This window comes from Phasianus colchicus, chromosome 14 (assembly GCF_987193195.1).
Source record: "Phasianus colchicus chromosome 14, bPhaCol1.hap1.1, whole genome shotgun sequence".
NCBI lineage: Eukaryota > Metazoa > Chordata > Aves > Galliformes > Phasianidae > Phasianus > Phasianus colchicus.
The window spans coordinates 7,536,450-7,559,098 of NC_143449.1; the positions used below are offsets into that span (position 1 = coordinate 7,536,450).

At 40.1% G+C, this 22,649-nt stretch overlaps 1 long non-coding RNA gene across 5 annotated transcripts; it reads left to right on the forward strand.

Moving 5' to 3' along the window:
- The first annotated feature begins 179 nt into the window (after positions 1–179).
- LOC116229753 (uncharacterized) lies at positions 180–18,166 on the forward strand. Of its 5 annotated transcripts, XR_016470991.1 has the most exons (6): positions 180–513; positions 1,074–1,155; positions 13,294–13,498; positions 14,741–14,892; positions 16,560–16,623; positions 17,765–18,166. It is a non-coding gene; the product is annotated as an uncharacterized LOC116229753 (long non-coding RNA). The 5 variants fall into 5 exon arrangements; XR_016470990.1 differs by lacking the exons at positions 13,294–13,498; positions 17,765–18,166 and adding an exon at positions 3,354–3,489 and having other exon boundaries at positions 16,560–16,770; XR_016470989.1 differs by lacking the exon at positions 17,765–18,166 and having other exon boundaries at positions 16,560–16,770.
- The last annotated feature ends 4,483 nt before the right edge of the window (positions 18,167–22,649 follow it).

Here is a 22,649-nt window from a genome sequence, read left to right on the forward strand (position 1 = left end):
CCGCCGCCGCAGACAGACGGAGTCAGGCACGAGGAGCCGCGAGGGGAGGGAGCCTCAGCCCCGCGCCTCAGCCCCGCGCCTCAGCCCCGCGCCTCAGCCCCGCGCCTCAGCCCCGCGCCTCAGCCCCGCGCCTCAGCCCCGCGCCGCCCTGCCCGCCAGGCGGCGCTGCTGCTCGCGCCGTTGCCGCTGCTCGGAGCCGCCCGCCCCGCCTGTGGGAAGCGGGACGCGGCCTTCGTTTCACGGTGCCCCGCGATGGGCCGGAAAGAATAATGAGCGGTTCGCCCAAAGAAACCGCGAGCACGCCGGCTCTGCCGCTTGGGTGCCCCCGTGCCGCAGCCTCGGTGGCTCTTCACAGGGGGTCTCAGCGGCCAGGGCGGAGGGATCGCTTCTCCGCCCGTTGGCTCTCTCCCGTCGGAAGGACTCGCACCTCCGCGAGTCTGCCCGCAGCCAGTCCTCTGTCGGAAGCCTCCCCGCCTCAGAGGCTTTCTCCCCTCGCGGGTCTCCCGTCAGCAGGTAGCTGACCTCGGGAAGCCTCACCCCTCTGCGGCTCTCTTCCCCTCAGAGGGTCTCTCCCCTCGGCTCGCGTCCTTTTGACCCCTCACGAACGTCTCTCCTGCCTCTGTGGGTCTTTCCCCTCAGCGCTGAGTTCCCCTCAGGAGGACTCGCTCCTTCGCAAGTCTCTTCCCCTCAGCGGGTCCGTCCTCTCCCCTCACGGTTGCCCCTCAGCCGGCTTCCCTCTTCTCAGGGGTCGCTCCCCTGGGGAGGATTCAGCCCTCCATAGGTCTTGTCTCCTCACTGGGTCTGACCCCTCATGAGTCACCCCTATGGTGGGTCTCCCCTCAGTTCACGAGGACTCACCCCTCTGTAGGTCTTCTCCCCATCAGCAGTGTTCCCCTCAGCAGTTTGTCCCCTCAAGGGTCTCACTTCCAGGGATCTCTTCCCCCTCACAGGGATCTCTTCCCCCTCACAGAGTCTCTCCCCTCAGGAGATCTCACCCCAAAGCTGCCGTTCCCCACATCTGCCCCAGGGCAGTGGGAGAAAGGGCCATGACATACAGCCTCCTTTTCCCACAGGCCCGGGCAGTTCTCCGTTGTGAAGACCTGAAGGAAATTGTGACATTACCACATGGAGTATCCACACGTGCATCTGCAGAGGGTGAGGGATCTGGTTTTTTAATTGGAGGTGGGGGTGTTTTTTCCTGTCAGAGCTCTGGCTATAAAAGGGGTGTATTTGATGCAGAACTTGACACATGAAGCCTAAAGCCATGGGTGTTTTTAAAACATAGTCTGTTCCCGAGGTAGTAAAATCTGCAGAAGTGTGTTGGCTATTTGTCATGTATGGTTACATGACACTGTCTGCAGCGTTCAAGCACCCCACAGCAAAGATTGTATTTTTATTTCTGCATTTTCTCTGTGAAGACTCAGGTGTGGTTGAGTGACTGAGGGAAATAAACTGTGCCTAATGAAAATGAGAGAAGTGAACATCCCAGACTCTGAATAACTGCTGAGAATGTAATCCTGTAAACACTGTGAATGTAATGCACGAAATTCATATAATATGAGTGATCCTGATACAATCAAATGCACTCTTCTGTAAAACATGATTCTGTTGAAGTTAGTGTGAATTTTGCCTCTGGATTGGTAGTGACCAGAATTTCACCTTGTTTCTGAACATGTCTGGAGGTAGATCCTAGGGGTATTCTGAATAGAGAGGACAAAATAGTTTTTTCATCAAAGAACAGGGCAAACTCAACAGAGGCTTCTGTCACTGATTTCAGGAGGCTCTGAGTCTGTTACAATATCCTTAAACCTAAATCCATACAATCATTTAGAGGAATCCTTAGGAAACTGAAAAGGTAAACGATTTCAATTACATTACAGTAAAATCCAAGATAAAGTAAAAACCACAAACCTCTATGGTGAACTAATGCATAACAAAAGCAGAGAAATCCCTCATCCAAGCTGACATTCCTCACTTAACTCTCCACGATTATGGTCAGCTTTTGAAGTGTCCTCAATACATTTTATTGAGAAGTTGTACCGGCTGGTACAACATGTTCTATTTAAGCATAACAGGATGCAGAAAAGGTAGTTTTCTCTTTTCTTTTTTGTCTTTAATTTCCTGGTTTGTTTACATTTTTACTAAGCTGAGGAAAAAGCAGTGAGAGAGTATTGTGGGAAGAGACAAGGTATGTATTTTGAATACTCAAAGCTAGAATAACTCCTGTGAAAGAAGAAATGTGTTTAGCTATTTTTTCTTGTAGAAGATAGAGTACAGTTATGCAATCAGCAATTACTTGAAGACAGACGCTTGTAAACCATTTGCATCACAGTACATCGTGTGTTACAGAGTTAATTTTCTGTGTTCTAGCTTATGCAGTGGCCCAGGTTTATTCTATTGTTAAAGGCTGTCTTGTCTACCTTGGTAACTGAAAATGTTACTGCTGAACAGTTTAGCCTTTTGATTTACAGAAGAATAACCAGCAATATTTATACTTGATTGGCCAAAATGAAACTTGCATACCCCTTGCTGTATGCTGTAGAATTGTGTGGTTAGCAAGGTAGTAAAAAAACATTATTTGCAAAATAAGTGCTATATGCAAAGAGCAGCTGCGTTTTGTATCTTGCTATAAAAACAAAAGAAGAGCAGGACTGGATTCAAAGCAGTTAATTAATTAGAAAAGAAACAAGTGAATGCAATATCAGTAAACCTAGATCCTTGCATATCCTTTGTCTGAGGCAATTCCATTTGGCAAAGAGAAGGTCAGGATAGCTAAAAAAAAAAAGTGAAGTAGGAATGACTGTAAATCAAGAATGAGACATGAAGAATATCTGAAGAAAAAGAAACAGCAGAGCCTTGTGCTTCAATAAATAATATTTCTGCTTCCCTAGCACCTCCCACCTCTGTATCTCAAAACAATTTATGTACGCTAATGAATGAAGGCCCACAACTAAGATCACTGTGCATTTGCTCTTTCCCAGACAGTGTCTTTTTCCACTAAGATATGTTGTTCAGAGGATATTGATGTCTTTCTGCATTTGTTTGGGTTATTGAATGTTCAGCAGCTCTGCTGGAGCAGTAGCTCTGACCAAGCATCTGTATACCCAGAAACCAGACACGTCTACTCTGCATGTGCAGGGAGCCCTTCTGCCTTTTGTTGTGTGGCGACCATCTGTGCTGCACATGCAAGGAATGTCTGAGGTTTCCTGGCAGATAAACAGGGCAGACCCCTTTGTGAGGGGGTGAATAAACAAATTTTCTTAAGAGGGGTAGAGGATGGTTTATTGTTTTTTATCTTTGGTTGTTTTTACTTAGGCTAGTATTATTATTATTTTTTGTATTACCACTTCCAGGTCCTAAACCCAGCACAGGCCCTATTTGTGCCAGATACTGTATTAGGAAGTGTTCTACAAATATTGCTGCCCTCTCCTGTGAAAGGATTTCTAATGGAAGGCAACATGAAGCAACAGGATCAATCAATATATAGAAGTATGTCTATATTTTTGTGGTGAGTTTAGAAGTGGTGGCGGAATTAAAGTAAGGGTCTAAGGATAAGGTTCTAGACTTGCCTGCCTGGATCTTAGGATCAGGTGCCTAAATGAATAATGTGATTTTCAAAAGGGGAAGTCCCATCCTCTCCAGTTGTTTATTTCAGTGTCAGACATGGATCCGCTGCTTGGAGTAATCCAACATGAATTAACAAGCAGAATTGTTCTGACTTACCTCAGACTCACATGAACTTAATTAGCAGACAGTTCTTGCTTCTTAGATGGCTTTCTATTGTACTTAAGGGAACAAGTCACATACAAGCAGGTCTAAATGAACATCAGAACTTCTGATCCTCATGTACACAGCTTTACCTTAGTTCTCCATTTGGAAATTGGAGGTGCTTATTCACTCTGAAAAGTATCCCTTTTCTTCTTATGGCTAAGCATAGAATCGATTCCTAACTTGAATTATAGACATTCATACCTTTACAAGCACTAGATGCTGAATAGGAGGAGGAATTGTTACTGGGGGAGAGTGGTGCAATTGTTTCCATTTAGAATTATAGAATCATAGAATAGCTCAGGAAAAGACCTTAAAGATCATCAAGTCCAACTGCAACCTAACCATACTTCCCTAACAACCCTCCACTAAATCATGTCCCTGAGCACCACATCCAAATGGCTTTTAGACACATTCAGGAATGATGACTCAACCACCTCCCTGGGCAGCCTATTCTGGTGCTTAACAACCCCTTCTGTAAAGAAGTTCTTCCTAATAACCTAAACTTTCCCTGGTGCAACTTGATGCCATTTCCCCTCATCCTGTCACCAGTGAGAAGAGACCAACCTCACTCTTGCTGCAATTAACTTTCAGGTATTTGAATAGAGCAATAAGGTCTCCCCTCAGCTTCCTCTTCCCCGGACTAAACAGTACCACGTCCTTTAGTCACTCATCGTAGGGCATATTCTCCAAGCCTTTCGCATGCCTTGTTGCCCTTGTTTGGATCTTCTTTGGAACATTTTTTCCTAGGATTAGTGGTAGAATTTCAGGAGTAGAGTTGCCATTAGGTTTCTGTGTTTGGCCAAACTTACCAGAGCAAACTTACCTGTGTAATTGTGCCACTCAGTATATTATACACCACTGCAACTTGCTACACAGCCACTGATTGATGCACAAGCTTTTTCTTCACAGTGCTTGTATCTTGCATGTACCCTCTGTATTGTAGTTTACACTGTAATTTCACACTAACAGGGCAGCATTTCCTTCCCACTGCAGTTGAATCAAGAAACATGACAGAAGTTAGAAGACGGGCATCTCTGTAAAATTCTTTCAGAGTCATCTATTTATTTTTTTAAAACCATGGTTTTGAAAACAATTAAGAAAAGGGTGATAAGTAATCTGTTACAGCAGGCTTCTCATCTGATTCATAGGATCATAGTTGCTAAGGAGTGAGGGCTGCTGAGTTTGCAGTGAGTCACTTCCTTCTCTGTTTTCACTGCTGGTAAAGGAGAAGAAGGCCATTCCAGTTGCAAGGATGCTGGAGTCTATGAGGAACAAGATCTTTAGGGTTTGTTTCACTCCCTCATGCTGAAGGCTTAACATGGCTTCAAGTTATACTCTAGACCTACAGTGTGACTTAAAGGTATAATCTGTGTTTTGAAGCACCTGCACCTGTGCAGCGTGGCCATGATTAACAGGCTTGGCAGGCATTTACTTCAATACTTCTCTAGATAATTTAAAGCTGAGATGCTCTCACTCACCAGAATGTGAATCAATGTGTGGCTTACAGCTGAAATTTGGAGCCAGTTCCTTCTATGCTCTATTGCTGTGGTTGGGTAATAAAAAGGAGGATAATATCATAACTCATCTCTGGAAAATGTAGACTTAGACCATAACTAATGAAACACCACGTTCAGGTAGCCAGTTCCAGTCCTACTCAAATTAGAAAAAATGTCATTTATTATGTTATTACTTAAAAGTGCGTGCCCTCAACTGTACCAGGGTTTTACAGAATTATCCATGGATGTGTGTGTGTTTATATCTGTATCTGTTACTACTGGTCAAGTAGAAAAGAGTCACAACAGAAGTCTGTCTAACCTCATATCCTTCCTCTTGATAATGGCTAATAACTTGTACATGGGAAGAATATGGAAAACAAGACAAGAAAAGAGCAATACTTCCTTTGGCAAGCCCTCCCAGCTTCTATTGCTTTCTGGTTTATGGACCTTTCTGAGCTGGAGGCTGAAGCTGTATCATTGTTTTTGATACTCCTTGATGGACTTTTTTTCCACAAAATCGTCTAATTGTTTTTTTGAAATCCACTTGTGTTCTTGGCTGACGTGACATCCCGTGGCAATAAGTTCAACAACATCATTAGGTATTGTGTGAAAATGAACTTCCTTTTGTTTGCTTATGAACCTGCTTGCTGCCTGCCAGTTTGAGTTGGTGCCTTACTTTTTCTGTTAAGACTGCTTTTAAATAATCACTGTTGTTTACCTTTTTCATTATGTAACAGCTTGTCTAGAACTTTGTTGTTATTGTACTTGTTTTCCAAGCTGGAAGGCAATGGCTTGTTTAAGGTTTCCCTATGCTAAGACTTTCCAACATCACTTGCATCTTTGGTATGCCATTGTTCTTGCCTTTTCTGTAGCTGTATATTTCCACAGTGTCTGAAAATGTGCTCATGATTGAAGAGAGGAGTATACAATGGATATGTAGAGAGAATAATGACATTTTCTGCTTTATTCTTATTCTCCTAAAAATTGCTAATGGGATGTTTTTTTCATGCTTCTGACTCCATATGGATGTCTTCAGAGAATTATCCACATCTCCAGGATTGTTTTGAGGGGTAGTAATAGCTGATTTAAAGAACAGTGAGGGTGGCTCTTTCCTCATGCTTTTTAATTTTTTTTTAATTTTTTAAAATGAATTTTGAATAAATTAACTCTCAAACACTCAGAGAATAAATTTTAAACTTCATTTTTGGGAATTACTTTTGTATTGTCAGCAACCTGCTTACATTTCCAGATCATTCATGGAATATAAAGCAGCAGCAGTCACCTCACAGGCCCTATTCGGAGTCCTCTGGGGAGCTCCCTACATCAGTGATGTTGAACATCTATTTCTCTTGGCTGTGATCTTCTTACAAGTTATGAAGTCACTTTGTCTGTCTGTCTGTCTGTCTTTCCGTTTTTTTTTTTTGTTGTTGTTTTTTTTACAGCAAGGTTGTTTATGAGATAGATTTCATACCATAGTTAATAGTCTGGCAATTTTCCATATGGTACTGTAGGGTTTATCAGTTAATGCTTGTAGCAGGTTGTTATTTTTATCTGTGCTGTGCCTCAAGTTCATTATCCTTGTAAAAGGGCTGTAGCTTTCTGTATTAAAAATAGGCACAACAATTCATTGAGCTTTCTTGCAATTGCCTAATCACCTGGGAGTGTTTTTTAGATACTTCAGTCTACTCTTGGTCCTGTGAACTTCATCCTGTGTCTGCAGTGCAGATTTACAGTTGGAGCAGAGTTTTGTATTTGTCTGTGATCAAGTTGCTTTGGGATCTTTGGCTGAGTAACTGAACTTCTCTGTCTTTCAAGATAATGACGATTGTTCTCTCTCTGGAGAACCAAAACTGGCATGTATTAGTATGTGGTGAAGTTGGGCAGTCTGTTCTGAGCGTTATTCTAGAAGTGGGTGAATAGAATTTTTATGGGACAATCTAAAGTGAACAGAGAGACAGAAAAGGGAAAAAGAAAACAATTTTTTCCCTAAACATGCTAATTGGTGACAGTTTTAGCTTTTGTGATGACACAAGCTTTTCACACTCGTTGCTGATGTTTCACGTAAGAAACATTACTCTAGTTCATTTTTATAATGGTGGGCTGTCTGTTTATGAGGAGACATGCAACCCCTTTTAAAGATGTAGATAGCCTGATTTGCTAATCATCTTGTAATTTTACTTCATGTAAATTTTCTATACTTTAATAGTCTTGTTCTTTTCTCCATTGAATCAGTTAATTAAAATACAGCATAATGTGCCTGTTTCAAAAACTCTTCTATTCTTTGAATAGAAGAATGTTGCATTGTATGAGACTTGCATGATCCATTAACCAACTGCCCCACAAGTCATGTTGTTTCATCTCAGTATTTCTGGAAAGAGAGATATTAACTAGTTATGAAAACCATGGTAAAGACATATTTTTGATGAGTTCTTCAAGTGGCCAAAGGGTAGGAGATGTTCAAGAGAGCACCATCCTTCTGGACACCCTTTGAAATGTGCATTAACCTTCTTCAGAATGAGCTGTGTTTCTTTACTGTGTTTCTTTACAGTAGGGCTACTTGAGTTTCATGACAGTAGTTTCATTAAAATGTCATGAGAAATGAGGAGTTAGTGGAGTCCAGTTTGGATAGCACTGATCTTACACAACTGCAATACATAGTAATCACAGCTCATGTAGATTGAGTTTCATGTTAGATCTCAACACATTTATTTTACAGCACCTTTTGCTATGTTTGTATAGCATTGCTGCTAGATGAGAATGTAGGAATGCAAAAGGCAAGTGGTGTGCTCAAGGATGTGAGAGTCAATCCTTAGTTAACTGGTGACTTAGTAGCACTGATGTTAGCTTTGTCTTAGTCCAAGCAGTCACTTGGATTGGCTTCCATTCTTTTTGGGAGCTTCTAGCATGGTAAGTCCTAAGACTACGTAGGGCCCTGAGCAGCAAGCACAGGGGACTCTGCATGAGCAATGCAGTTTCTGGGCATGCACGGCCAGCCCATCTGGCTTGCTGCAGCATATATCCAACCAGTGCAGTAACCTGTCTGAGGAGCTTTTTTTGATCTAGAGATCCTGGCAGAGAAATACACCTGCATCGTGTGTTGTTTCTGTGCTGAGAAAGGATAAGCCTCACTTATGGTTTCTTTCTCAAGTGATAGTTGTAAGGTTTATTTTTCTCAAGTATGGGAGGCGAGGAAGGCACAAAGGCTTAGTCTGAATCCTTCATGACAAGGGGCTCTACCATGAGCCAAAATCAAGATCTTATTTCAGCGTTGAGAGCTGGTGGTTCTGTTTCTGCATGGTATAGCTCTGTCTGAAGCATCGTGAGCCTCACATTTTGCTTGTGGATGGGAAGCAGAAGTCAAGTTCACACCAAGAGATAGTGTTGACCGTAGTAAGGACAGAAACATAGAAATGGATACAGGTAGCCTAGATCTCAGAAATCTGGGTTCTCCCTCTCCTTTAATAGCTTCGGATATTTATGGCCTCGGCAAAGTTCAGAAAGACAGTTGAAGAGTATCTTCTCATGCACTAGTCTAAAAATCTTGAGACATCCTGTAGCTGAGATTTTCTAAAAAACTAGAAACTTATATTTCTTTTAACAAAAGAAAGTGTCAAAATGTGAAAATTAATATAATTAAATAATATACTTCTCAGAAACTAGGAAGCATCAATGTGGTAATCGCTTTGAAGATCTTGCTGATGGCAAGGCTATGGTTTAACATGGTTAAAATTTGCTTCTTTTGTTAGAGCAAACAATCAAATGCAGAAATGAAAATAAAATAACAAATCTACAGCTTTCTTTGTTAACAAATCTGATATGTAAAGGCCAGGCTGGATAAGAACACAGTGGCTTCTAACTGGAATAACTCAGCTTAGGCTTGATAAAAGGAAATGATAGATCTCAAATATGTGCTACCTCACAGGAAGATTGTAATGAAATCCAGCCAGCTCCAAGGGAAAAACAAAAACTATTGATTTTATTCTGAAGAATGAAAGTGAAAAAGAGCAGAAGTACAGATTCTTCTGTCAACTTATCTAAGTCAGTACTGCAGATTGCAATAATGGCTTAGCCTTCATTTCTTCTTGTGCTTCCTCCTGTAGAAATATTCCGGCTTAAGGCTAAAAAATACAATTTGGGGTGAGAAGGGGAAATGAGGACCTCACACAAGAACTGACTTAAACACCGAAAGGGTTTGTGTAATCTAATTTACAATAAAAAGATATTTACAATGTTATCAGACAAAGCTTAGCACTGTTAAGTTAAACAGCATATAATGTGATTAGTGGGAGAGTCATGCCCATGATGTCATACACATTCTCTGAACTCTTGGAATGGGCAGATAATGTCTCAGGCATTTATTTTCCTGTGACACATTAGGAAAAAAAAAAAAAAAAAGAACAAAAAACTCACCTGCATAAAGATTTGAAGGACTGAGAGGGAAAAGTGCATGTACACATGCTCAACAACTCACATGCATGCACACAGCTACAGTGGAGCTGACAACAGAGAGTTTCTTACTTTGGAGCAGAACAACCTGTGGTTGCACACTGCTAGCACAGTGCTGTGTAGTGGTTAAAACAGCCCCTTGGGAATTGTTTAGAAGCTCTAAGTCCTATTCTTGACTATACCACAGAAGTGGTTTTGACTGCTAAAGCTTTCTTTGCCTCTGGTTACTCCATTTTTAACAACTAAAGGTAGTCAGCCATACATGTAAAGTGCCCTGAGTGAAGAACTGTATGTGGATGGAAACCACTGGCATTCTGCTTGTTATGCAGAACAAATACAGTTAGACCACAAAGAACTTTGCTGTAGATACCAGCAAGCAATTTCACAGTTAGTAATGGCCCATTCATAGAAAATTAATTTTTTTTATCTTTCTGTCTCTCAGACACATGCAAAATGGTTTTAAAAATTTTGGCTGGACTAATTAATCTGGTAAATATAAATCTCAGCTGTAGGATCACATCAAATATAATCTAGCCTGCGTGTATCATAAAGCATGCTTTAGTTTAAAATAGCTCTTGATAAAAGCTTCCCTTAAGCTTTAGAATTATTGTAGTGTTTGTGAGAAGACAAATTCTGGAGTAAATCCATTAAAATAAAGTATTTTACTCCCCATTTCCACTAGTGGCAATGAATTCAGAATCTAGGCCATATTACTTCATGCATGTTAACATTCAGTAGAAACACAGAGATTGCATATGTATTCTTTTGGTCATGCTTGTGAAGGTGGTATAAATTGTTAAACTCCAGTGCAGAGATTCACTAGATAGTATTCCTGTTTTCAGTGGTGTGTGGATTGAATATAGGCTGGACTTCAGCTCAGATGGGAGTTGCAGATATGAAGAATGAGATGGGGCCACAGGCAGAGCTCAGAAAGCTTGTAGAGAACTGATGGGCAAGGAAGAAACAAGTGGGCTTGAAAACTGTGTCTCATGCAACTTTAGCTCTGCTGAAATCAACTGCCAAGCTGGTGTGATTTGCATCTTTTATCACAACGGATAATCATCATCTTGTTTGCAATGCTGATGTGTGTTTATGGCATTAATACGGATTTTTTGAGAAATGGTATACATTATTTTTATCTGACTGCAAAAGAGATGCTTCAAGAATAAATCTTTGTTGTTCAGAAAGTGTAAGCCCGATGTGGCTGATAAATCAGGAGCAGGGGCCAAATAGCATATGAACAAAGTGAAGAACTGGCCAGTCTGATCAGCTGTGTGGGGTGTACTAATAACAACAGTGAATGAAAGTGAAGCCCACAGGTAGTCAGTTTTTAAAGAATTAAGATTGACAGTTTTACTATGATAGCAATGTTTAACACTGTGTAGGCCTGTGCTGCATCATAGATGCTGCTTTATATTAAATAGTCTTCAAGCATTACACAGCTAATTCAGTGGAGAAGTTTTATTTTGGACATTTGTTAGTGTTTTTTTCCACTCCTATTATAAATGGAATATCTTATTGTTGCAGATGGTACTGCCAACGGATGATTCTGAATGATGTACCAGAAAAACATTTAAAAATGACCTGGAGTAAACTCACAAAGGACTGGGTATCCCAGAAATATTCTCAAACAGAACATTTCCAGGAAAGACTATTTCTGACACTCCTTTTCAGAACCACGTTCAAAAAGTTATCTGATACCTGGGCAGACAAAAGCTGTGTGGAGGCAGATTGCACACAGTGCCTTGAGTCGTGAGAACTGAGCTGTTTTATGGATGTGTTTGCATTACTGTGGTGAGATGTCTTGTGCCTCAGTTTACCCATTGGTAGAAGAGTGGAGTGTGAGGCTTCATATTGTATCTGGCCCAGGAAAATTATTTTGAATGATTTGTGACAAATGCCAGTTAGGAACATACACAGTCCTTTAAGTAAACCACTTCACAAACTGTAAGGCCTGAATATCTCTATGAACAAAATACCTTCCTCTCAGCTCTCACAGGAACCAAGTTAATTGGTAGGCCAATAACTATAATGAGGCAAAACCTGGGGTTTTGCATGTGTATAGTGAGATCCTCCCCTTGGGGCCAAACTCCTGTTCCATATTATAAAAGCAGTAAAGGGTCTCCTCAGCAGGTGCTACATAAAGGCATTTCAGCTTTGCCTTTGCAGTGCTGGAATTGCCAAGCTATTGCTTTTCTGAGTCTCCAAATGAATTCCCTAACCCAATGTGCAACAGCTGTGTGATAGATACAGCCTTGAGAAAAGGAGTGGTGAAAGAACACAACAAATGGGGATTTAATCAAATAGCATGGAGCTGTAAAACAGAGTGTTTCTACTCAGCTTTTCTTTGGGCAAAGGAGTCTCTTGGTATCATAGTTCAGAGAAGAGGAGTAATATGTGATTATATGCTGTTGAGAACCACATTGTGTAGTTATGAGTGAGTAATACTGGCTGTGTTCACGAATGCAATGAGTAACAGCACGGTTTGCTTAGAATGACAACTACAAACTTTACAGCCTGAAGAAAGATCTTTATATTAACTGCCTGTGTATTGCTACTGCCTCTGTAGATTTAATGAAAAAATGTTTTACCATGCACCTAGATTTTAGCTGTTTGAGCTAGGAAGTGAATTAGAAACCCCAATGAAATGGGGCAGGTCAGAAGGGGTGGAAGTAATTCTTCCAGTAAACTTTATTTGGGCAGAGTAGCATTTCTCTTCTTTCATGTGGAAGTAGTTGCTTTTTCTTCCTTCTAGAAGCCTTCTGATACATAGTTTGCACAAAAGATCTTTTCTCAAGTAAGACAGGTTTATATTAAGGACAAGAAACTGTGAAAGTTACTGTTTTGTACTTATCTTTGAAAAGGATACGTTTAGCAATTTTTTTTTAATGCTTTTGGAAAGGAAAAGTTGTTATGTGTCATGTCAACCTGCGAGAGTTTCCACAGCATTTCTTAAGAGCTTTTAAAAAGTCTGTCTTCATTGTCAAATACTGACTAAGCTGTTTGATCTGAGCTATGTCTGAAGTATGAAACAGGAAAAAACGTGAAAGAGGAGTTCGTATCAAACAAAATGTAGCTAGCTAACTACTGAGGTAGTATAATGTGTTAGAAAAATCAATGCCATTATGAAGCTGTCTTCTTAATCTTCTTTCTGTGTCATAAAATTTCCTTGAAATCTATCTATTTATTTATTGAGTGTGTATGCACTTTACAAAGTGATCAGAAGCTAAGCAGCAGCACCTGTCAGAGAAGATAAATGACTTACCAGCAAATCATCTTAGTTAAAAGGAAGACAAAAATCTAGAGAGCAGGGGAATGAGTTTTAAATTAGCCATTTGACTAAACTTTGCCCTAATGAAAGGCTAATCTTTGGGCCCCTCCAAAACAAATGAGAACATCTAGTTAGACACAACGGAAACCAGTCGTTGAAAAGGCTTTTTTCTTATGAACCTAATTGGAAACAAAATAGGTCCTTTGATAGCTGTCTTCATTTAACAGTATCTTTCCCTTTTCCTGATTTATGTACAGAAAAATAATAAAAAAAGAATGGTTAATTACAAACATGTCTGCCCTTTTGCAGATTGAAAACGAAATATGCTTAAGTGAACCTAGCTAGAGCATCCAAAAAGAAAGCACAAAGACCTGTAGCACAAATTCTTCAGAGGTTGCCTGTGAAGAGCTTCATGGGGAAGGCCATGAGGCAGCCTGTACTCAGCAAGCCTGTTCCATCCATCGAGGCAGGGCTGTGTGTGGGCCACTATGGAAATTAGCTAAATATATACAAGGTAAAAGGAGTACCCTATTCATTAAATAAACTTGTTTTTCTATTTATTTATTTACGCAATAAATAGTGGTAAAAGGAGTATTCCTTTTCTAAGCTCTGAAGATACGATCCTGAAATATCTGACAAAATCTGAAATGTCAGATGCTTGATTGCTGTAGAAGCAGAATTGTTCCTTTAAGGTAGAAGGAAGGAATTTGTCTGTTATGGCCCTTCTAAAACAAGGACTTATTTTGATTATAGTATAAGCTTGGTAGTTGAATATGATCTCATCACTGTGACAGATAACACAAAATATCAACTTGTCTGGCCTTAAAACAGCTATTTTCTTGGTTATATTTTTAATTGCTGCAACTAACATAGGATTCTGTAATTTGAAGAATTGGCTATAAAGATGTTTGGCAGAATTTGGGCTATGTATGAATTTAAGTAATCAAATTTGGGGATGGATAAAAGCATGACTGTCCAATGTTTTCTCTTTGACTTTTTAAATTTTATTTTAAGAATTTCAAGAGCCAGCAATCTTGAACACAACTTCTCAGTGCTTAAAATTTATGTATATCAGAACGTGGAAAAATAGATACCTGTAAGATGGAAAGTTGCTGCAGTCAATGTAGGCTATAATGTAAATTATTGTCTACCTTCAAGGAATTGTATTTTTGAATAAAGCAAGTTCACAAGACTGTTTTGAGAGATAGATGTTTGGGGTACTTTCATTAGAGGGATATGGGAATGCTGTTTGCAGAGCACACAGTATGCAGTCCCTGTGTGTTCAGTGGTATGTTTACTCTGAAATCTGGAAGTCAGGTGGCATCTTTCTTAGGTGAATGAATATTAGGTGCACTTTGTTCCTGGGTAGTTTTAAGGAATGCATTTTGCTTTGAATTTGTATCCAAGTGTGTTTCTGCATTGAAGATAGTTTCTTTCAAAAAAACTAACTCTCCTTGCTACCTTGAAATTAAGCCATAGATTAATTATTTACTCAATACACTGTTGGCTCCTTTGTGGACTGAAATGATCAGTCTGGCAGATAAGATTCTATTGGAGCGTAGATTTCGTCTCTGTAAGCAGCTGACCAATCTGATGTGCCTGAAAAAAATCAGCAGGTTTATTCATTTACTTTTTGTTTTATGTCAGCATCCAAACTCTTCCTAAAATAAGGAAAAACATAAGAAGTATTTATCTACTCAAATCTAATCACATGGATGCCTGGCATGCTTATTATATATTTGTTTGTTTTTCCAAGGTTAAATTCAAAGGCCACGCAAATGCCCTGGAAGGAATGAAGAATGGAAGAGATACTCAAACAAGGTCCAAACTATTCTAATGCACTGATTCCCTCCATGATGTCATTTGGAGAATGACACTGACACCCCTCCACTCATAAGGAAAGAAAAGGTACAGGAAGTTCTGGATGCTCACATTAAGTTTGCCCTAAATCCAGTTACTTTCTTACCTACTTTCTCATTCATGTATTAATATCCTCTCCTTCATTCTTTGATGTGCAAACATTGTCTATGTAGTTTATGCTCCTGCTGTATTTTCTGCTGTGCTAGGGAAAAAGAAAGGGAAAAAAGAAAAGCCCTCAGAAGAGGAATGCTTTTGCAAATGCTGTCTTCCTCTTTGACACTGTCTCCTTTCAGATTTCTGCTGTAGCTTGGACCTGCAAACCTAGTGCAGGTTCAATAGCTGCTGCACATTCCTTTGAACTACTCACCTCATGTGAAACTTTCAGTCTAGAAAGCCTTTCACCTACTCGCTTTGTGCACATGCTGTATAATTCATTTGGCTCCTGAACTTTATGCACAAATTAAGAGCCAAACCTTTTTCTTATGCTATTTTCAGTTCAACTTCTCCAGTGGGGAAGTAGGTGCCATGCACTAAATGAAGTAAAAGTCAAATGACGGAGGCTTTTTGAGCACAATTGGAGCTATGGTTTGATTCCCATGTCTGTGCAAATATAACATTGGTAGGTGCTGCTGAAACTAAGAAAAACTCTTCTATTTCTACAGATCCCAAGAGCTTACTATTCAAATGACTCCTACATTACATAGGGAACATAGGCCCTATTCTGGGCAACTGTTTCCATAGATTTTAGGGCATTCTTTGTCTGTTTTCAAAAGCCTGAAATAATTGCATGAAGCAGAGAGGGGTTTTCAGCCTTAGCGTAGGAAAAGTCAGGTTCTGATGTGTTTTGTTTTTAAGTCTTTATCAGAAAACTCAGCAACGGATCTGATTTAAGATGGTATCTGAAAACTGAACTGGGAAGACATTAGACTTTGTTAGTTGCAAAGAGTGAAAGGAATATGTCATATGTTTTCAATTTTATAGGCAGTTGATTGAGTTAAAAGAGGGACATGTATCCTTTTCTATACTATTCTCTCTTGTAAAATGTGTGTAAATGAAAGCCCTGGTTAACATAATTGAATCAATTAAAAAAAAAAAAAAAGATGAAAAAATGGTAGAACTTAATCCTATTCCTCTGTTTTTTGAGATAATCCTGGAAAAGAGTGGAGAAAAGTTGAACTATGAAAAAAAGACAGTTAATGCAGTGCAGTGCTTTCCAATAGACTGCAGTGGGCGTTGGCTCATAATCACGGTTCATTTGATTTGTCTTTTAAAATGTTATAAAATTTCTATTTCTCTCTCAATAAAGAATGTTTATATGTACTGGGAGCCTCGTATCAAACAGCAAAATGTTTTCTCTACTCCAAAACTGCAGTAGCTATGAAGAGGTAGAGTGACAGGTGTGACTGTGACGAAGAACTCACTGCCCTGCAGCTTTGACAATTTTTTTTTTTTTTGGATGAAAAAGACTTGTGCATTAAGAACTTCATATTCTTTCCAAGGAATCTCACAGATAGTTGAGAGTGAAGACATTGAGTCATTCTTTGGGAGAGGATTTTGTTTTTATATCCTCAATACAGGGTGTTGCCATAATATTAATCATTATTATGGATAGAAACAAATACATTCAGGCTGCAGCTTTGACCCAGTCTGTTTTTCTGCTTTTCTGCATTGGTACTTAGTAGTGTGATTGTGTATTTTTTATATTTTTCTCTCAGAAACAGTATTTGTGATCATGCCAAAATGGAGCAACAGGAAATGTGACCCCAACTCTTCAAGCAAGTCAGTTCTCTAAGTTTTGAAGCTGTAAATAAATTTTTCCTGAATATTCTGATGTTAATGTAACTGTAAATTCATTTCTTCCATCTCTACAGTACTGTTCATTGAATTGTGGTCTTTGAGAGTTCAGACTAGATAGAAACAAATATTTCCTTGTTTTGTTTTCTTTAGAATTTAAATTCTGTTAAGCTTTAGAAAGAAAAACCAGTCTCTGAGAGACTGAGCACAAATTACATTTTATGTGGTTAACATGCATTAAGCTCTTGATTTTACTTCCTGTGCAATATTTTGTCAGATGTCCTCTACATTCTTCTCTCAGTTGGCTTCTGTATTATAAGCTGTTCTCCCACTCATATTTCAATGTCAATCCCCTTTTTTTCTTTCCGCTTAACTGAACCACCACTTTTCTGGTTCAGAAACCTTCTTTAAATTCATATCTTCAAGCCACAATAAGAGTTAGTAAGCTAGGGTAAGTCAAAATAATGTCAGCTTCTTCACCTTGTCCTCCATGTGTATCTTCTCTGTCTTGGTTTTCACATTATCAGCATCATCTACCTGTTGTATATAATATAGCACTTCATTCCTTTGCATGAGGTAACTTCTATCTGAGTATTGATATATTCTTAGGGAAAAGTATTTCCCCTTCGTAAGGCTGGATGTGATGAGGCTGGATTGTCTAAATCTGGATTGAATCTTGGATGTTTTAAAGTTTGGAACTGAAATGGAACCATATTTTAGATGTGACAGAGGTACACTCAGCAACAAAATTTTGGGCCTCAAATGGGCTGTCTACATTTGGTCAGCTGTTCCATCGCTCAAGATTAATGGAGCTATTTCAGGTTGCTCTCAGCTTAACATAACTTTTGCCCCTTTACAATGTTAAGTGTTTATATGTGGTGAGGATTTTAATTCTGTGTTTGAAACAATTCGGTTTCAGAAAATTTGAGAGAGAATGAGAGGCAAGAATGCACTTCTTCAGGGTATCTCTCCCACCACTGAAACTTCTGTCTGATTGCCCCAGAAAAGCTTCATCCACTGGCTTTGAGCACCAGAGACTTTGTGTACCTTTTAGCTTTCCCCAACTTGGTTAAAATGTTATGACATATTCTCATCATGCTCACAACTTTCTTGCTTTTTTCTATAGATTATTTTGTCCTAGCACCAAAATGACGTTAGATCTGAGAAGAAGACATTAAATCAGAAACCTCTCTACATTGCTGGCAAATCTCTGAAGTAAGTGCAAACACCAGCTACTGCTGACTCAGCCCTGGGGCAAGGAGGTTGTCTTCTCTGAGACACAGTTTGTGCTGAGTTGCAAAGAACAGGAAGAGAAGAGGCAGGGGAGAGGCCCACCAGAGAAGGACCTTGTGGGTCCTGGTGGATGAAAAACTTAACATGAGCCAGCAGTGTGCTCTTGCAACTCAGAAAGCAAATGGTATCCTGGGCTCCATCAGAAGAGGGGTGGACAGCAGGGACAGAGAGGTGATTGTTCTCCTCTACTCTGCTCTTGTGAGGCCCCATCTGGAGAACTGTGTCCAGGTCTGGAGCCCCCAGTACAAGAAAGACAGAGAGCTGTTAGAGAGGGTCCAGAGGAGGGCCACAAAGATGATCAGGGGGCTGGAGCACCTCCCCTATGAAGACAGGTGGAGGGAGCTGGGCTTGTTCAGGTTGGAGAAAAGAAGGCTGCGGGGTGACCTCATTGCAGCCTTTCAGTACCTAAAGGGAGCCTACAAACAGGAGGGGAGTCAACTCTTGAAAGGGCAGCTAACAACAGGACAAGGGGAAATGGCTTGAAGTTGAAGGAGGGAAGATTTAGGTTAGATGTCAGGGGGAAGCTCTTTACTATGAGAGTGGTGAGGTGCTGGAACAAGCTGCCCAGAGAGGCTGTGGATGCCCCGTCCCTGGAGGTGTACAAGGCCAGGTTGGATGGGGCCCTGGGGAGCCTGGTCTAGTATTAAATGGGGAGGTTGGTGGCCCTGCATGTGACAGCAGGGAGTTGGAGCTTCATGATCCTTGAGGTCCCTTCCAACCCAGGCCATTCTGTGATTCTGTGAGATTCCAGGACTGGCAGATGGGTAAATGTAGTCTAGGAGTGGGGCTGGGGCTGGGAGCTATCTTGAACATTGCACTGGGATGAGGAGTACAATATTCATCATGAAGACATATTCATCATGAAGACTTTAGAGAGAGTAAGTTAATTGAAAACCATGTTAACTTCTAGGTGTATCAGCCTGTGTGGTGATGTACAGAGGCATCAGAGAACAAAACGTATGTAGCCAGGGCTGTGAGGATTGAGGCTTAGACTCACCTTTGTTTGAACATAAATAGTACATTGATAGAAATCAGGATTTGTCCTCATTGCTTCCTTCAGGAATATGGACACTATTTTATGCTAATGATGGTTTAGTCTTCCTATCAAGATCATGGCTGTTATTTATTCTGTGCTCCAAATACATCCATGCTTGTGCAGAAGTATAGACAAAGTTTTCTTTGCATTGAAGAGCAAGCATTTAGGGGTTTTGTTGTTGCTGTTGCTTGGTTGGTTTTTGATTGCTTTGTTTTTATTATTTTTTACACCAAATTATTGTGCAGTTTTAAGCCTGTTTTTTGTAGTTCAAGCCTATACTGTAGTTTTGATTTGTCTCCTCAAGAAAGTTTGAATTTTGTTTAAATAAATCTCAAACATCTTGTTCTTTACTCTTGAGATAGAAATTCCAGCAAGTGTTAAATCAGCTTAAGAGAACTTTTTTTTTCCTTTTTTTGAGCTGCTGGGACTGTCTACATTTTTTACTTCTTTTTTTTTTTTTTTCCTTTTTTTCCCTTGATCTCTACTAATCAAATTGAACTTAAATTCTAAATTCTGGTGTTCAAAGTGGATCTGTGATCAGGCTGAAATAATTCATTCTGTCCCTGCTGAACCCAGCTAATCTACCTACAAGTTGTATTCATGTCCTTTGTAGTGCAACATTTCTGTCACCCAAGCAAGAAAAATAGATCTTCACATGCTTGGCCGATCCATCTAAGCCACTGTTTAGTGAATAGGCCCTTTGGTGTCTCATTTTTTTTCCTGCTTGTTTGATAAACTTGAGACATAGTTACTTTGAAGACTGGGCATTATCTACCTGCTCTGGGAATGGTTCCATGAAAATGGAGATTGAATCTCTAGGCTGCTGACAAGCTAATTCTGGACATTATTGCAAGCCCCAAGGTCGATGTGCCTTTCAACAGCAGAATAGAATTTCTGGTGCATTCATTTCTCATTTTAAATAGGTTTCTATAAAACTGAGTTACACTTTTTTAGTGGTAAGAGAATTAAAGCTCATATACATTGTAGAGGAATTTAAAAGAAAAAAGACCTTATTTTAAACTCTAGATTGAATATCTAGTAACAGTGAGTCTTCACTCATGTGAGCCTACATCCCAACTCTTGTTTAAAAAACAAACAAACAAACAAACAACAATAATGTGTTAAGAAAACTAAGCTGAAAAGAAATGATGAGCATCTATTTTCCAGGAAAGGACTAGGAGGGGTTTCTCGAGCAATATTTGTTTAGTAGCTTACAGGCACCACCACAGTAAGCCCATTTATTGACAGTTTTAGTGGGGAGGAGAAGGAGTTGAAAGAATGGGGATGCTGAGCTCAGTTTCTCCAAGGCGATGCATCTTAGCTCAACAGAGTTGAGGTCAGAAGTGGGGCTGAAAGAACCAGTGTGATGCTCCTACTCCTTTCAGACTGCTCTGGGAAGTGTTCACCCCCCAGAACTCACTTTGAGTTTAGGGCAGAGTACTGCAGCAGAAAGGACTATTGTGTACCTTCTGCTGTACAGCCAAAACATGCTCAGCTCTTTCATAATTGCCAGCTATTCTTGATCAAGGATATAGGCAGAATAGAGCCCTGGTGCATGTTGGCTTAATATATGGATATCTCATCTTGCATGCAGCAAAGCTGACAAAGATGATGCTTTGCTACGTAGAATAAATTATAATACACTCTAACTTCCATCATCAAACTCAGTTGTTACCTGAAAACTGTCATCCCTTGTTCAATTTTTTTAAATTTTTCTTCTTATTATTTTTTTTTCTGTGAAGGACTTGAAATAATGTTGGACTTGCTAGCACTTTCAGATCTGTATATAGACAGGCTCCTGGAGTGCCAGGAGGAGCTGGGCTGTCACCCCTGACCCTGTGAGGTCTGTATCCTTCAACAGGTGCTGGGTGTGCCAGAACAGAGGATCCACATCACTCTTGGGAAGTCAGCCAGGAGGCCTGCTGCTTTGTGCTACTATCTCCTGTGTGGATCTGACAAAGAAAAAAAAATAGGTTTTAAATACAAGCTAACAGCTTGTTAGAACTGAACAGAATTGTGAATAGAGACCAGCAGTTAGAACTACTTCAGTTTTCAAGAGAGTAACAAGCATAAATATCATAACACTTAAAGCAGGAGATTTAGAAGTACACATTCTCCAGTGCATTTATTTCCAGGCAATGCCAAAATGGGATTTTGGCAGGAATAAGAGGATATGTCCTGCAAACTAAGAGATGTGCATTCTGATTACTATGCATGAATATATGCAAATTGTTATCTCTCTGTGCTTTGCTTTCTCCAGGAAATAGAGGAAAATTGTAGCCAGATGAAATATGCCGTATCAATTATTTTTTTTTCTTATGAAAGATCCTTCCTCTTTATCCACACCCTGCAATGTGTGCCATGCTTTGCATGCTGTTTCTGAGCCCTCTGACTTGCTGACCTTCTGTGGGCAAATAAAGGTCTGATGTAACTTCCCATGAGTCCCATCTGATACCACCCTTTTGATCCCATCAAAGCTGTTTTATGATGACTGAAGGGATTGCTGCAGAGCTCTCAAAGTTCAGTTTCTTGTCTGACCACCATAGACCCCGACTGTCTGGGAAATCAAAACTGTGTCTGGAGAGAGTCTCTTTGCCTGTTGGAAAGTAGCAGAGAATGACAGCTATATATAAGCTTTAATAAATTTCTTTTGTGCGGTGCTGGGTGTTTATGGAATGTCTGTAATAGTGTGTGGTATTAAAGAAGAGGTTAACGTTATTGCTCGTATTTTCAAGCAAGGAGGAAGATACTGTTATTTTTAATGAAGTGCTTATGGCTTTGATGATTGCAGGAGTGTCCAGCTCTCTGTGCTAAGGGTTGCTGTGAGACTGCAGAGTGCCAGAAGAGGTGGGATTCAGCTTAGGTCTATGTGTTTAGTCCTATCTAGCTGAGACTGAGATTACTGACTGCTGAAACCTTGCCTACAGATCTTTCATTATTTGAGTGGAAGGTGGTAGAAATATTCTCCTTCTCAAATGGTTTTGTTGTTTTGGGATGAGATTTGTTCAGATTAAGGACTCTGGGCTCAGAACTGCTCATCTTCTGAATCAAGATGTGGATAAATTAAGAACAAAGAGCAGAACACTTGTTTTTGATGATTTAAATCCAGGCTGTTCATCCCATGATGTTGATGAAGTTCAGTTCTGAGGGTCAGGAAAGTTTCATTTGGGGAGTGACTGTTTAAAGTATTGAAAGAGCCCTAGAAACCAGAATTCTTTGTTCATAAGTCATACATAGTGCAAAAAACAGCAACAGCAGCAGTCCTTTTCCCCATGAATTGCAAACAAGCTTAACCCCAAATTGGAAAGTCTGTACTCTGGAGAGGTGAAAGGAAATTCAATATCTGAGCTAAGTGTGTTCTGACTTCCTTAGAAGAAAGACTGCCAGCTGTACAAGGTTACGATGATGATGTGATGAGGACCCACTGTCCACTGAGGCTTTCAGGAGCCAATGACATTCATGGAGGACTGCAAAATATGCGTGGGGGGGGGGGGGGGGGGGGTGGAGGTAGGCAGTAGACCTTTATTATTCTTACCATGAAATACTTAGATGTCTTGGAGAGCTTCAAGGTAAAACTTTTGATGTCTCTTTTACAATGATCTGTTTCTTTATGTATTTTGAAGTATCTAGTTCCAGTGGTACTAAAAAATTGCTGGGACTGACTACTTTTCCAATGCAAAGT